Source organism: Miscanthus floridulus, chromosome 11 (genome assembly GCF_019320115.1).
Source record: "Miscanthus floridulus cultivar M001 chromosome 11, ASM1932011v1, whole genome shotgun sequence".
NCBI classification, from domain to species: domain Eukaryota; kingdom Viridiplantae; phylum Streptophyta; class Magnoliopsida; order Poales; family Poaceae; genus Miscanthus; species Miscanthus floridulus.
Genome location: NC_089590.1, coordinates 19883210 through 19900417, shown reverse-complemented (window position 1 = coordinate 19900417; position 17208 = coordinate 19883210). Strand labels below are relative to the sequence as shown.

The 17208-nt window shown below is 41.3% G+C and overlaps 1 non-coding gene across 1 annotated transcript; it reads left to right on the top strand.

Annotated features, from left to right (window-relative positions):
• Nucleotides 1–8409: 8409 nt before the first annotated feature.
• On the top strand, nucleotides 8410–8516 carry LOC136495000 (small nucleolar RNA R71). The gene has a single exon (XR_010768793.1). It is a non-coding gene; the product is annotated as a small nucleolar RNA R71 (small nucleolar RNA).
• Nucleotides 8517–17208: the final 8692 nt, after the last annotated feature.

Here is a 17208-nt window from a genome sequence, read left to right as displayed (position 1 = left end):
AAAGAAGAGTGTGTCGTTTGGATCTTTTGGTGGAAATCAAAAGAGGCAAAAGATAATCTATCATCCAGTCAACCATTATCGTCCTCCTTATCGTCCACCATAGTTCCAAGCCAGGCAACAGTCAAATGTCCATCCTGCTATAACCTACCCAAATTCCCAACAGACAAATGCTCCTGGTGGCCATGCTCCAACGTCTCAGGGTCACAATTATCCATGTTACAATTGTGGAAGGACCGGTCATTTCTCTAGGGAATATCCATATCCCAAGTAGGCTAATCAAAATTATCAGAAGGCCCTTGCTAATCAACAATAGGGTCAAGCATAGAACAAGAACCACAATCAAAATGCTCAAAAGGGCAAAGATGAAAGGAAGACAGGACGGGTGTTCTATATTCAAGCTAGAGGAATTCTAGAAGGGGAGCCAGTGATGATGGGTATGTTTCCTATCGCTAATCACCCTGCTGTTATGCTTTTTTATTCTGGTTCATCTCATTCATTCATCAATAGAACCTTTGTCGTAAAGCATGCAATTCCAATTGGGGAAACAAAGGAAAGTTTCTTTATACAGTCGCCCGGGGGACATCTATGTACTAAGGAAATGGTATACCAGGTACCCATAAACCTGGGTGGGCATATTTTTCCCACTACCATGATTATTCTCAAGGATCAATATATAGATGTGATCTTGGGAATGAATTGGATGTATCATCATAAGGCTATTATAGATGCTTTGCATAGGACATTAAGGGTGAGTTTGCCTGATAGTAATTCTCAGCTTATTATCCAACTTCCAACCTTAAGGAGATTAGTGGAAAGAGTTTGTGCAACTTTTGTCAAGGAGATTAGGGATATCCCGATAGTTTGTGAATTTCCCGATGTTTTTCCTGAGGATTTACCTGGTCTACCACCAGATAGGGATGTTCATTTTAACACAGAGTTAAAGCCTGGAACAGCTCTGATCTCTTGGAGAGCTTATAGGATGCCTCCTAAGGAATTAGCTGAGTTGAAGACTCAGTTGCAAGAGTTGATTGAGAAAGGATTTATTCAACCTAGTTCATCACCTTGGGGATGTCCTGCAATTTTGGTGAAAAAGAAAGATGAGACCTTGAGGTTATGTGTTGACTATTGTCCATTGAATGAAGTGACCATTAAGAATATGTATCCCTTACCTCGGATAGACTTGCTTTTTGATCAACTGGCCGGAGCCAAAGTTTTCTCCAAGATTGATTTAAGGTCAGGCTATCACCAAATCAAGATTAAACCTAAAGATATTCCCAAAACAGCATTTACCATGAGATATGGATTATATGAATACTTGGTAATATCTTTTGGTTTGACAAATGCCCTAGCTCATTTCATGTATCTAATGAATTCAGTATTCATGCCTGAGCTAGACAAGTTTGTGGTGGTGTTTATTGATGACATCCTGGTTTATTCCAAGAACAAGAAGGAACACGCGGAACATCTCAGAGTTGTCCTAACCCGCTTATGAGAACATCAATTATATGCCAAATTCAATAAGTGTGACTTCTGGCTTAAGGAAGTATAGTTTCTTGGGCATGTCTATTAGCTGAAGGAGTTGCTGTTGATCCAAACAAAGTTAAGGATGTGCTTGATTGGAAATCGCCAACCACTGTTCATCAGGTTCAGAGTTTTCTAGGAATGGCGGGGTATTACCATCGTTTTATTCCAGATTTCTCTAGAGTATCCAAGTCCATCACTGGGTTGTTGAAGAACCAAGCCAAGTTTGTCTGGTCATCTGAATGTGAAGAAGCTTTCAAGACTTTGAAGAGACTGTTAACCACTGCACCAGTATTAGCCCAACCTGATATTGAGAAGTCATTTGACATTTATTATGATGCTTTGGGTATTGGCATTGGGTGTGTATTGATGCAAGAAGGCCGAGTTATTGCCTATGCTTCTAGACAACTCAAGCAACATGAAGAGCACTATCCCACTCATGATCTAGAGTTAGCAGCAGTTGTCCATGCTCTGAAGATTTGGTGGCATTACCTGCTTGGTAATACGTGCCATATTTACATAGATCACAAGAGTTTAAAGTATATCTTTACTCAATCGGATTTGAACATGAGACAAAGAAGATGGTTAGAATTGATTAAAGATTATGACTTGGAAGTACATTACCATCCTGGTAAAGCAAATGTAGTTGCAGATGCCCTTAGTCGAAAGAGCCATTGTAATTGTTTGATAGTAAGAACAATGGGTTTGACTTTATGCCAAGAGATGGAAAAGTTGATTATAGAGGTAATTCAACAAGGTAGTTTGGCCAATATAACTATTGAAGCCACTATTTGAGATCAGATTATTGCTGCTCAGAAAGAAAACAAGGGTATAGCCCATATCAAAGAAAGAATCAAGAATGGGAAAGCAGAATGCTTCAAAGTAGATGATGAAGGTGTGTTATGGTTCAAGGATCGCTTAGTGGTACCAAAGGTTCTAGAGTTGCGACAGTCAATTCTTAAAGAAGCACATGCTACTAGGCTATCTATTCATCCGAGAAGTAATAAGATGTACCATGACTTGAAACAAAGGTTTTGGTGGACCAAAATGAAGATAGAAATTGCTCGATATATAGCCAAGTGTGATACTTGTCAAAAGGTGAAAGCTATACATTTGAGGTCTACTAGAGAGTTACAACCATTACCTATTCTAGCTTGGAAGTGGGAGGATATTAGTATGGACTGTATTGTTGGTCTACCCAAGACATCAAAAGGTTTTGATTCAATATGGGTCATTGTAGATCAACTAACTAAGTTAGCACATTTTCTTCTAGTCAAGAGTATATATCCTACTATCAAGTATGCCAAGATGTATCTAGCAAGAATCATGAGTCTACATGGAGTACCAAAGACCATAGTGTCAGATCAGGGTACACAGTTTGTCTCCAGCTTTTGGAAACACTTGCATACTTCGTTAGGTACCAAACTACTATATAGTACAGCTTATCATCCACAAACCGATGGTCAGACTAAAAGGGTCAATCAAGTACTTGAAGATATGTTAAGGTGTTGTGTCCTTAACTATTCCAACAAGTGGGATGAATGTCTGCCTTTGGCTGAGTTCTCATACAACAATAGTTATCAAGAGAGCATTAGAATGGCTCCATTTGAAGCACTCTATGGTCGTAGATGCAGAACATCACTAAGTTGGTCTGAGCCCGAAGAAAGAAGGTTCTTTGGAGTTGATCTTGTGAAAGAAACAGAAGACAAGGTTAGGCAAATACAAAGTAATTTGAAGATAGCTCAGTCCTGACAAAAGAGTTATGCAGATAAACGATGTAGACCATTGGTGTTTAACAAGGGAGATTTTGTATATCTGAAGGTATCACCAATGAAGGGAGTTACCCATTTTGGTGTTAAAGGCAAGTTGGCACCTCGATATATTGGGCCATTTCAAATTTTAGAGAGGTACGGAAAAGTGGCATATCGCTTGAAGCTACCCGAACATCTTTCAGCTATACATGATGTGTTCCATGTTTCTCAATTGAAGAAGTGTCTCCGAGTGCCTGAGCAGAATGTTGAGGTTGAAGGAGTGGAACTTGAACCTGATTTGACCTATTCCGAATATCCTATCCGAGTTCTAGATCAGAAAGATCGTGTCACATGAAGAAGGGCAATCAAGTTTTACAAGATACAATGGAGTCAACATTCCGAAGAAGAAGCTACTTAGGAATCCGAAGATTACTTGCTAGAAAAATTTCTAGAATTTCTTGCGTCAATATAGAGTAATGTTAGTTGAGCTCGGTTGTTACAAATTATGCTTTGTAAAGGGACCTCAGCTGTTTTATGGACATGTTTTGGGTGTTTTTGGACTGACACGTTTCCTTTTCCATTACTTACCCTATAGCTTTGAATCTCGAGATGAGATTTCTTTTAGGGGAAGGATTGTAACACCTCGGGTGTTTAAATACTAAAACCTACCATGTCATCATATGCATTGCAAAGCATTTGGTCTTTAGTGAAATCTTTGATATGCAAACACTAAAACAAGTTTACCTTTATGTGGTATGTGTTGAATTGTATTGTTTGAATCAAGTTCAAAATTTGGTTTGGATTTGAATTTTCAAGAAAACCCTGATTTTCATTATTTAAATTCTACCCTGAAAACTCATTTCACAATCTAAGCACATTTTGGGGTTGAGTCTTAAAGCAAAAGTGTAGAGCTTGGCAAGTTATACAAAGTTAGTTTTTGGAGTTTTCAAAGTTGCTATGAAAAATTTGAAGTAATTTGAAAAGGCCAAATTCTTTAAAAGTCCCCTAATTGAATTCAAAAGTTCATTTCAAAATGTAAACTGAATTTGGGGGTGGTTATAAAAGCAAAGTTGTAGAACTTTGGATTTTGAGCAACTTTTATTTTTAGAGATTTTTGAGTTGTTATATAAATTTGGGAGTAATTTGGATTTTAAAACAAATGGCAATTCTGTAATTAAGTGGAACAGTGCCACGACCACCACCCCACCGCCGGCGTCCTTCTGCTCGGTTCCAGACGTGCCTGTGGCCGCTCTTGGCTTCGTGCTAGCGCGAAGAAGGCCACTGTGTGTCGTCTCCTTGATCCTTTGGCCGCTCTATAAAGCTCAGACACAGTCGCTGTTCTTCCTTTCTTTGCCCTGCTTTTCCCGACGTCGCCGATCATCTCCGTTGAGCCCTCACCGTCGAACCAGCGTCTGTGCCATCGTAGTAAAGCGCTCAATAGCTTCGCCTACTCCTTGTGCGCCTAGCCATCCAACTGTGGTCACTTGATTTCACCGGGAATCGTCGCTAGCCGCCTTTCTTCCTCGCGGTCGGCAACCTCTCCGTCGTGCTTGCATCATCGTGGCCAGCGCTCTCTGGTGAGCCTTTGCTCTTGCTCAGTGCACCTCTAGCTCCACCTTGTTCCTGAGATCCTCTATGACCGGTTGATTGCTCAGTTTGTCCATCACAGTCGCCTAAGCACTACCGTCGCCGAAGTTTGCTCCGCCGTGGCCACTGTGAACGTCGACTCGCGTCACCATTGCTTCTCCGGTCTCGCTCTTTGCTCCAACTTGTTCATGGTGAGCTGCTGAACCTTCCCGTGCCTTTTGTTTAAACTCTACCAGCCTTGTTTTGCCAGTGTGGCATCGCTGAGCCACTGCGTCCGCCATGGCTGACGTCAAGCTCGTAACTCGCTATTATTGCTCAAGCTAGTGCCTTCAAGCGATGCGGGGTGGTGTGGGGAGTGTTTTGGTACTTTGGCCATCGCCATTGGTCTAACCGTCGGCAAGTTTTTGTCGGTCAGCGCCGTCACCGTCGTGGTCAAAGCGAGAGGTCAGGGATGACATGTGGGGTCACCCTGTCAGCGACTGTGTAGTTGAAAAATGAATTTTCTCCTTTTCTGAAATGTTTGAATAGTGTTGTAATTTGTTATTTTTGTGTAGATTTATTTAGAGATCCAAAAATTATGAAATTTTTTGTGTGACCTCTCTGTGATCTATGTTATTTAATAAAAATATGAAATGTTGTTTTTCAATATTTTTGAATGTGATAAAAATTGCTCAATTAATTAATAAATGGGTTTCCATGATTTTTCTAGGCTTAATTAATCATCCAAAAATTATGAAAATTGTTTTGCCTCTTAGTTATCATGTGATGTACATTTACAAAAATTTTGAGCTCAATTGGAATAAGTTGATTTATTTCATAATTTTGAATTAAATAATTAATTCATAAAAGCAAATAGTAACCTTTAATGATTTAGGTTTTGTTTGAAATTTTGGATTGAGTGATGACCTTGAATCATTAGTTGGTAATGATCCTTGGCAATTGATGTATGTGTTACGAAAAAGGTTTAGTTCGGTTGACTTGCTACTGTACCATGAAGGAAAGTTGTATTCGAATTGTTAATTTTACATCCATCATCAAGCATCATGTTTCGTATTCCGTATCATATTAAACATGACATTGTTACTACGTGTAGTGAATGAAGGTGAACACATGGTAGTTAATCAAGTTGCGGAGGAAGTTAATCCATCTGTTGAGGTCGGATCGGATAATTGTGGAACGCCGTAGGAATCTAACTTTTCCATCAACGAAGGCAAGGCCCGGATGCATTTAACCCTACCTTGTGTTTGACAAATTTTATCGCTTTTGCTTTTCTATACTGCATTAAGTGATTAGGAGTCAAGTGGAAACCTAATTGGTGCATCACCAACCTTGTTTTTTCATATCTACCTTGATTACCTATTTTATTCGTAAATGTCTAGTTATGCTTAATCATGCTTAGTCAGGTGATTACCTATCACCTGAGAATTTTAAATGGATCTTTGGTTACTTATGTTATCATGAGATATGAGCATGGAAGTAATAAATCTAGACCAATCAGACTCAGTGTGTGAGAGCCACAAGACATGGAGGTCTTGTGAGCGGCTTCTTTCCGCCTGTGTCAATAAAGGTCTGTCCGTTGTTGAATTGCATGAGGTGAGACTTTGTAGTACTAACCACATACTCTAGTAAACCTTAACTCGACTATTCTATTACAAGAATGGCTACTCGCACACTAGGAGTGGAGAGATGGTGAGAATAGCGTGTACCCACGTGGCAATGGGCTGGATTGGTGGAGTACTGTTTTCTTGGGTGGCGCGGACCTGTTCTTATTTTAGAAGATCCAAGGGTAGGTTGATATATGTAAGTCAAGGACCTACATATGTCGTGTGGTCTAGAGTCCCTAGCTAGGTTTATAATCAGTTCGAATCGTCATTGCTCCTTAGTTATGGAGACTCAACTCAATGTTCATCATCGTAGTTAATAACTAAAACTGGAGCTGGATTTGAGAAAGAGTTTGAAATGAAGTTCATGATCTCATTACGTATCATGGCAGATTCATATATTGTTCTTATGAAGTTTAAATATTGAAATACTAAAATTTTGTAAAGAGCTTTTACGCAAAAGAACTTTGAGTATTGCTAAAGCCAAACCTTGAATCCCTGAGCCTGTATTCCTGAGTCTTCTCAGTTTTTATTTCGGTTAAGTCTTGTTGAGTACTTTTGTACTCAGGGTTCATTGACCCTTGTTGCAGGTGAGCCTCATGAGCAGGTCTGTTTTGGACCTTGCTGCATGACTGTTGTTCCTGTCGATGATGATAAGTGAATGTGTGATCCTTGGGAAGGATGCTTATTTTGTGTGTTATGTTTATGTTAATTATGCCACTCCACTACTACTATGGTTTGTAATAATTACTGAACTTAGTTTGTAAGGTTTGAAACAACTGGTTTATAAACTAAGTTATCGTAAGACTTCCGCTATTTTATTCTGATGTATATATTTGAATAAATGTTGTAATACTACAATGACTCTGTAGTGTGATCCTGCTCAGAAATTGTGGATGATTCAGGGTTCCCTAAGGACACTTGATAGACTTCTTAAGTTACCAGGAACATATGCATAGTTGTCAAAGGTCATTGGACAGTGACAAGTGCATGTGGGTCCTATAATTTAGGAGGTTTTGCCACAGCGGCAAGTAGCTTGTGTCAACAAAGTCTTGTAGTGTCGTTCCCTCTTTTCTTGGTCTTTTTATGTTTTTGTAGATGATGAAGGGCCCTCCTCCTGTTTCCCTTGTGCTTTTCCTGCTTTATTATTAGGGTTTGGTGGATCACGAGTGGACTTACCACCCCTCGTGCTCACCGCATTAACTTTTTCAAAGGAATTCTTGGGTTGCCCTATGATTTTTCCTTCATTATTGACAAGGATAGCAGTAGCAATTTGAGCTAACTGTGTTTCTATCATTTTATTAAAGCTCAATTGATTTTTAACAGAGGAAGATAGATCTTCTATTTTTGAGTTAATGTTTTCAAGCATTTTGTCATTATATATTAACTTTTTAGTGAGATTTTCATTTATTTTAGCCTAGCCTAAGACTAGGTTTTTCAAGGAGGGTTGATTTGAATTGTAATTCAAATTGAGATTTGAATTGTAATTCAAATTTAGATTGGAATTACCTCCTTGCGGGCATGACTGATTGTTCCACCCCTTATTATTTTGTTGTCAGAAGCCGTTGTTGATGTATGTGACATCTTCATGGTATCGGGGCAGCCATTCCCTGAGTGCCTGACTTCTCCACAGACCTCACATGTCATATGTGAGTCCATGGCCTGAACGGTGGCCTTCATGGCTTCCTTCTTATGGGCCCATTCATCCAGTCTCTTCAACCATAAGTCCATTTTTACTACAAGCATATCTGCCTCCTTCACAGTATGAATGCCTTTTTGTTGTTTTTCTTTCTTCCCTCTAGCTTTGATCGGACACCATTTTCTTAGTGAGAGCCATAGCTCCATTGATGGTGAGGGAGAGAAAGGCACCTCTAGCAGTGACATCATTGTGCCCCTCTGACATGGGCATTAGCCCATCATAGAAGTTTTGGAGCACAAGCCAATTTTCAATCCCATGGTGTGGGAAGGCTTGGATGTATTCTTGTAGCCACTTCCATGCCTCAGGAATGGACTCCATGGCATTCTGCTAGAAATTTGAAATCCCTCCCATCATGGCATTTGTTTTGCCCATTGGGAAGAACTCCACGAGGAACATCGTGGAACACTTGCTCCACATGCTGACAGCTTCCTTGTCCTTGTAGAACCATAGTTTTGCCTTCCCCATGAGGGAGAATGGAAATAAATAGAGCCTGATGATGTCTGGTGCGACATCCTTGATAACAACGGTGTCGTACAACTCAAGGAAGTGCTGAAGGTGGGCATTTGCATCCTCACTAGGCAACCCACAAAACGAGTTTGGCTGCACCATCATGATCAGCCTGGTAGAGAGCTCAAAGTTCTTGTTGCCCACGTTGACAGTGGGCCCAATGGGCACGTTCGCAATGGAATGGATGGAGAACTCACGGAGTGACTTCTAGGCCATAGCGTTAGTAGCGGATGGTGCGGGGGTGACTGGTTCAACTATCGGTGGATACGCAAAAGAAGAAGTGGTGCGAGACCGGTTCCTCCTTAGGAGTGCTTTCGGATTCTCTGTGTAGTTGTCCGCAAGTTGTAACCGGTCATACACTATCCAATTTTCATCCACAATAGGAGAAAACATGCAGAGTTAGCTTGCATAAACTATGGCTACCATTCATGCATATGATCATGATAATGTCCTAATAGATTCTTTTTAACCAATGCCTTCCCTAGCAACGACGCTAGAAATGCTTGTTGGCATTTCTTAGTGCAGCTACCAACTATGGAGATAGAATCCATCCCCGACAATGGCGTCAGAAATGCCAGTTGGTATTTCTAAGCACCGTCACTAAGATTTAGTAAACCTTAGTGATGACACCACGAAACACCAATATGATAGTTCTTAACGATTATAGAAACAACATCCACAAGCGCACAGATCTATCGTTGTAGCATTTCACTCGAAATATATTTAGGGTATCATTATTTATATTTTCCCAAAGGAAGGCATGGTGTAAAGATTCTAGTATAGATATGAACAAGATTGGATTCTTGAAAAGTGAACAAGAGTTTATGACAAGGGTAAACATGGTATATTTAGGATAGTGGACACACATAGGCCAACCTCAAGGATAAAAGAGAAACAAAGAATAAAAGAATGTTCCTAAGTGGAGCAGGCTTGTTCTAATATAGCCATGCAAAGAAACATGATGATCATACAAGTTACATGGTTAGAAGTAGACCTAAGTGTAAGATGGATGGGGAGATCTTTGAGCACTGGTCTGCCAGCAAGCGTGAGAGACTTTACGAACTCCTACATGAATACCCAAACATGGGGGATTATAAGGGATGGATAGGGCTGTCACCACCTACCGCCTACCCCTCAACCATGGAGCACCATCATATCCGAAGGTTCCTATGTACCCAAGCACCACACCCGTGTACAAAGAAACTACCCATATCCCCTAGGACTCCGACCCTACGGATCAACAAGCATAGAACATGGGCAAACCCGAAGGAACGACGAACCACCACCTTAACTTAGGTCTAATTCTAATCATATAAATTATATGAATGATTAAGCATATAATTCCACATGTTAAGTTCATAACATAGAAACTATAGCCTAGTTCATATGTCATGATTACTACACAAAAACTATGCTCTATTTAATAAGCACAAGTATATTGATAATATGAGAGCAAGACTTTGGAAGAATTCTTCACATTATTCATACCAAGGATCCTTTCTTCCATGGAGCCAAGCTCTCCAAGATAGCTCTTGCTAGTTCAAAAGACTACTAAAACATAGAGAGTACAAGTGGAGATGTGGATGTGTGAAGCCCAAATGAGGTGTCTGTGGGAGAGAGCTCTACCCATCCTTTTATACTAGCTAGAGGTCGGTTTGGCACTAGAAAATATGGAAACTAGCCAAAATTGCCTCTAGGTGCATTGATGGCATTACTTGAGGAAGATAGGCCTGGGCCACGTCGCCTGGGGTGTGGGCATGCCCCTAGCTGGCTTGCCTAGCCACCACCTTTGCTAGGTGGGCTAGTGGCTAGGCCTAGGCTCCTTCAACATCGATGCTTGGCCCAGGTTTCATGTGTAGGTGGGCCTTCTTTCTTTATTCCATTGCACATTTCTACTTTACGCTTTCCAAGTTGCGCCTTTTGATCATATTCCCCATGTATTTTATGTATATATCCTAAAAAACACTAAGCCTCCAAAACATGTGGAAATATGTCAATAGTAAATGCATATGTGTCATAAGTTTGTTTATTTCTCATTTTTTGAGTCTTAATTGGCAGTCGGATTTGGTCGTTAAGGACCGCCAACATCCTCCTCACCTCTCGCCTTGCCTCTTTCCCTATTTTGTCTACTACAACAAGGTGAGAGCCACCTAGAGGGACACTACTACTAAGTATGAGGAGAAATGAAGCTCTTGAATGTGGTGTCTGTTACAAGTGAGGAGAGGGTCCCTATTTATAGAGCTAGGAGGAGTAGGGGCTACTCTAAGGTAGAGTAAGAGTCAAGTTTAAGTTTCCTCTAGCCATTCTCCATGCGCCATCTGGCCACAACTGACCTCCAGAGGTTGGTGGAGATATTCCCAACATTTTGGCAAAGAAAACTGGCTAGGATTCAGACCCTAGGTGCTCGAACCGGAGCAAAATTGATCCAAATCTACACTGTCAGAGTTTCTGGGGAGAAATCTAGGTGCCTGGGCACCTGAACCTACTGGTCCAAGTGGTCAAACCATGCCCAAACTAGAAAACTGCTCCACCACCTTGCATCCTTTGCTTGCGCGTCGCCACGTGGCGTGCCCGACCGAGCTGTGCCAAGCATCGCCTCAAGAGTGGTTGTTGGTAGTACTTAATGACAATATCCGACCACCAATTACTTTCCAAAATAGGAGAAATAAATAAAATTTTAATGCATATGCTTTTAGTATAGACATAGTTCCACTTGTATTGGAAGAATCATGTTTGGCAGGACAAATATTTGAATACAAGTGGAAAACAAGACAAAAGGCGCAATTCAAAAAGCGTAAAGCAGAAATGCACAAAGGAATGAAAGGAGAAATCCCACCTACATGCCAAAACTAGGCCGAGCACCACTGAGGAATCAACCTAGGCCCAACCAGCAGCCCACCAGAGCAAGGCGATGGCGAGTGAGCTAGCCCTAGGTGTGGCCTATAACACCTTTGGGTTAAGCATTGCAATTGGAACTTGCATTTCATGAGCACAAGCATCATCCAAGCATTCATGAACATGAGCATATGAAATTTCATCTCATTGTTATACTTTGTCACATGAAATGTTAATTCATATATATATGCTAATGCTTACATATGCTAGGATTTTCATGTGACCGATGTATAAAATGTTTGTGGGACCTTAGAGTACCTTAAACTTGTTTAGAATGTTAGATGGAACAACTTTGGTATTGATGACTTAGACCCATTTGGCCTCTAAGTCATGGTTATAGTGTAGGCTTTCATTTTCAAGTTGTATGCTTGACCTAAGTTGAACTATAACATAGATTGTTTGCATGGCAGTGCACCCTTAAGAAAAGTTGTATTACTTGACTAGGGTAACAACTTTTATTTTTGGGTCAAGGTCTAATTCAGTGCATAGCATGCTCAAAAATAGCTCACAAGTTTCAACAAAATGTTGTTTTGGACTTGCAAAATTTTTCTAAGTCTATGCTGTTTAGAGTTTCAATGTACCTCACTTTGGAGCAATGTAGTTTTTTAACCAGTGAGAATTAGATGATGGTTCTTAAAGAAACGTTGGAGATCTCATGTAGCTCTACAACTTTCATTAAGTAAGTTTTCACTAATTTGCAACAGATTAGGAGTAATTGGATCACCAATTCATGTTGCTAGTCGGCGAAGGCAGCACCCGAACCGCGCCCGCGCGCCTGGCAATGGCCGACCGGCCATAGGCTGCGGCCACCGCATGGCGGCCGTAAGCCGGTGTTGGCCCAACCAGTAAGGCCAACGCGCACACTTAAGTGCTGCACACCCACCGTTCACTCCATTCCCGCGCCTTTTGTAGCACCCGGTTTTAAAGACAAAACCAGATACACACTATATGTGAGCCCAGGAAGTCAAATCTCACATATAGCCACAAATCAGGGTAATATCAAAAGACAATACTTATTACATAATGTATTAGTAAAAAGAAAATAATCTCAGAGTAAAGACAGTGGAAAGTTGACTCCGGTCTTTAGGCGAAGACTCTAAATCCACAAGGACGACTAACTGGTTGACCACAAGCCTAACTCCTCCAAACTAGCAATCTAGTACCCATCTGAGATTTTTATCAAATGTATAGAAAAGTAAAGCAAGTGTAAGTACATGTCGTACTTAACAATTATATCATGGGGTTCATGAGGCTCAAAAGGTTGACACTGGTTTAACTACGATTAGCTTTAATAGATCATCTTTTTAAGCAGTTGGGTGGCAAAGAATTTATCATTCCCATAAACACATGATCAGGTAACATGATTAATGTATAACATAAATGATTAATCATTAGTACCATTATCTATTAGTGATCATCAGTATTCCATAAGGGTCCAAGGCCGCTTATGACCGTGAGCACGGCTGTTATAACAGTTTAACACTCTGCAGAGGTTGTATACGTTCACTATGAGTCATGATTTACCCTTTCACCCAAGGTAGCTAATCTCTTGACCCACTTCCAAGGAAGGTCGGCAGGGTTCACTATGAAGCCTTTCAAAGGTTTTGTCTAACAAGTTAGGGCCGCTAAGCGTATGTGGCCCCTCTCTAGAAGTGGCACGCATGGGCATCGCAGCATGGTACACACTTCCCAGCAGTAAAGGAAACATACATTGTGCCTTAAAGGTAACCACTAACAAGCTAGAAAAGATCCTCATACTGAGCTAAAGCCAGAGCCATATGGCCCTCACAGCTGTACTGTAAGTCCCGGATGATCGCTTATAGATAAGTCCTTAGGGAGAGGAATCTGAAGCATATAAACACTCTAGCCCCCTATTTCCATGTTACTAAAAAGTCATGTTTTAATGTTTATTGCATATACCATTAGTCAAGTTACAAGATCATGGTTTTGATTAAGCACTAGCAAAAACTATCCCATGCAATATCCCAAAGGTTTCAAGGTACAAGTTATCAAATATCTAGGATATCCTATTTGGCAACAAGGTAGACACATACAATATGAATTAAGTGTTTAAATGTGAATAGGTAACAAGGATGTCCCATGCTATACTTGCCTTACACACCGATCCTTCAGTAAGCTTTATTCTTCGTTGTCCTTCTTCTTATGGATCACCACGTGTATCTCACCAACTGGACAATCGTAGAACACCACATAAACATCCATACACATACATGCATAGCATATAGTTGCATCTATATCAAAACAGTACACCAATCATAGAAAAATAAGTGAAAGAGACTGAAATACGATTCTACGCATCGCTACGAACACACAGTCGCGAGAGGCACGCTAATCGAAGCTACAGTTGAAAAGTTACAACTATCAAGAGATTTGGCTAATACATGGAAAAGAAAACTATAGGCTTCATTTATGTTAACTATATGAGTTCATATATAAAAGATAGTTTATAAATAATATAGATTAAATTAAGTCAATTTTAGATTTAAATTATAAAGCAAAGGCAAAACAAATCACATTTTATGTATAGAACCTAGTTGCGTAATCATTAATCAAGATATGATTTAAACCATGTTATTTCAAAAATAACAATATAGTAAACACTATTATTAATGCATAGATCTCGTCGCTATGAATCTAACGCAACTTGAACGGACTATTTCGAAGTTAAAATGAATAAGTTATGATTTAAACAAGTTTTCCTTTAATTGAATAATAGATTAAATCTACCCATGAATTTTAAATATTGAAAACATGTCTAACAGTTATATAAACATGTAGAAAACGTAAAGACGATCCTAACGCAATTTGAACGGGTCAAATCGGACTTAAAACGCAAAAGTTACGCATGCAATAAGGTTTAGTGGCATTTCTGTAAATATTTGAACTCATTTTTGAATTAAAACAATTAAAATTCTGAATTTAAACATATTTTGGACTGTGCACACTAATTCTGGAAATGATAGGGTCCTAAACGAATAAAAACAGGGCTGATTTGTATTTATTTTGAACTAAACCGAACTGCGGGTTGATTACTTCAAAATGCGGGGGCTTTTCTGTAAGATGTGCATGGCTTGAGTGGGGGTTTGACCGCGTTGGATGACCATGCGCCACGCGGCAGCCGCTGGTTGGTGCGGTGTGCCACACGTGCGGTGGACGCGGTGCGCTGGCGCCGTGGACCATGTCCACGAGTCCGTGGTGGACCGATTACTGACTGAATCGGTATGATCAAATCGGGGCCGTCCGTGTGAGATCTAATGGTGCAGGCGAGTGCGGGGGCAGCGGGGCACCAGGGAAGAAGCACATGATGGTGGTGCCATTATCGGTGGTGTGCCAAGCTCGGCAGTGGACGTCGGGGCAGTGATTCCGGCCATCTCGTGACAAAGTGAGCGCACCTAATCAATCTATGGGCTCTCGCGAACATGCCGGACCACAAATCGAGGCACGAGACACATTGGGGTGCCATCCTACAGCGGCACCATGGCTGGTGGCCGCTAGTGTCCTATGCTACGGTGTTGCAGTGCGAAAAACAATGAATGGAGGGCACAGGAAGATGGAGAAGCTCACCGTGATGCGCCTGGAGGTGGTTGCGGCGTCCGAGGAGGCTCGGAAGGGGCGGTCGACGACGGCGGCGATGGCTGGAGAGAGATGGAGGGCATAGGTGAGATGGAATCCGAGGTGAATCAAGACCAAAAACCAAAATCAGAGTTACCTATGGGTGCGGGGGAGAATGGCGGTGCTCACGGGCGCGTCGGCATCGTGGATAGCGCATCGGAGCAGCGAGCTACGGGGCGGCAGTGGCTACTTCGAGTGGCAAATAGAGAATGGGGGAGGAAGAAGGGGTCGTGGGGCTTTATAGGCCGGATGGCAAGGGGAAAAAGAAAGGGGAGCAAGCAGGATGGGTCACCTTCCATATGTGGGCGACGGTGGCTGCATTTCGCGCAAGGCCGTGCCATCGGCGGCAACTGGAGAAGGAAAACACTAGGGAAGAAAGGAAACATGGGGAAGAAGAAAGGAAAGGGAAACAAGGGTGCTGACGAGTGGGGACGGCTGACTAGTGGGGCCAGTAGCACAGCAGGAAGGAGGGACAGCGTGTGCGGGTGCGTGCTGACGAGCGGGTCCCAGCTTGCAGCGAGAGGGAGAAGCGGCGCATGCGGGCGGCTGACGGGCGACGCAGTGGGCATGGGGTGAAAGCCGAAGCAGGCCATGGGGAAGCTAGGCCACGCGCGCGTGCGGAGAGGTGGGGAGGAGGCACATAGGACTGGGCCGGTGTGGAGCGGCAGGCGTGAGGCAGGCCGAGCGGAGCCGGTCGCCTAGCAACGGGCCGAGCAGGCCGAGCACGGGAGAAAGAGGAAAGAAGGGGAGAAAGGATGCTGGGCCGGTTCCGAGGCTGGGCCAAAGAGAAGAAGATGAAGTTTTTCCAAATTAAATTCTTTTCTATTTCTAGTTTTCAAATCCTAAGCTAAATTCAAATCAAATTCGAGTATGGTTTCAAATATACTCTCCTATTCAAATAAAAATGGAAAATTCTATTAGGCTTTCCAAGATAAACTTTACAACTTTAAAAATACTTTTATTTTCTAATTTTCTCTTCTTTCTTTTATTTTATTTCAAAGCCATTTTTCAAACTCTTTTCACAAACATTCCAATTTACTTTGGAGTTTTGGATCAACACCATCCATCACAATAAATAAGATGCAACAGCATGTATGCTCACACATGTTACTACCTTATGAGGAATTTTAAATTAATGAAAAATTTTATTTCCTATATTTCATGTGCACAAAATTCATAAATAAATTATTTTAACTCTATTTCAAAAGAGGCAATTTTTAGGGTGTTACAATTCTACCCCCTTAAGATGAATCTCATCCTTGAGATTCGGAAGACGTCGACTAAGATATGGGAATACTCCATCCTTAGATTCTTCTTTGCTTCCTCGTGTAGTTCCATTGTCTTGCGTTGATAAAGATCCACATTACTTTGCACACCTATTGCCCTTACTCCAAGTAATTTGCCTAACTAATTCCAAAATTTTGATAGGTGCCTTGAACAATTCTCAGGTAACCCTAATCACTAGGCCATGATTCTCTTTCCTCATATGTTCACCATCCAATAGAGTTTCCTTATGTTCTTGGTCCTAAGGAGAATCTACCACCAATCTTCAAAACATTAATGACCCTAGTGAAGTTGCTTGAACTGGGAATACAATTCTTAATCCTTAGTGTCACCTGAACCTTCTTAGCACAATTCTCCGTTGCTAATGGCATCGGCCATGACTTTGCTTCTCGAAGTGATAGCACTTTTCTAAGTCACAATTAATCTCATTTCAATGAGGTTATCACAAGCTCAAGACCAATTTGGTGAAGATGTCCTATATACTCTTGTAATCCTCCAAGACGTCACTTTTACCTTCAAGAAGATGGTACTTCCATGCATCGCACTGGATAACTCTAGATAATAGGTTAGTTCCACTCACGCATGTAAGGACACATCCCACATATTCACAGATGCATTATTGTAGATACAAAGCTCTTGTCATGATCTGACAAAGCTAATACCTAGATTTTACGTCAACCTCTTCTTGGATTAAACAGTTGCGTGAGGTCTCTTGATCCAAACTAACTTA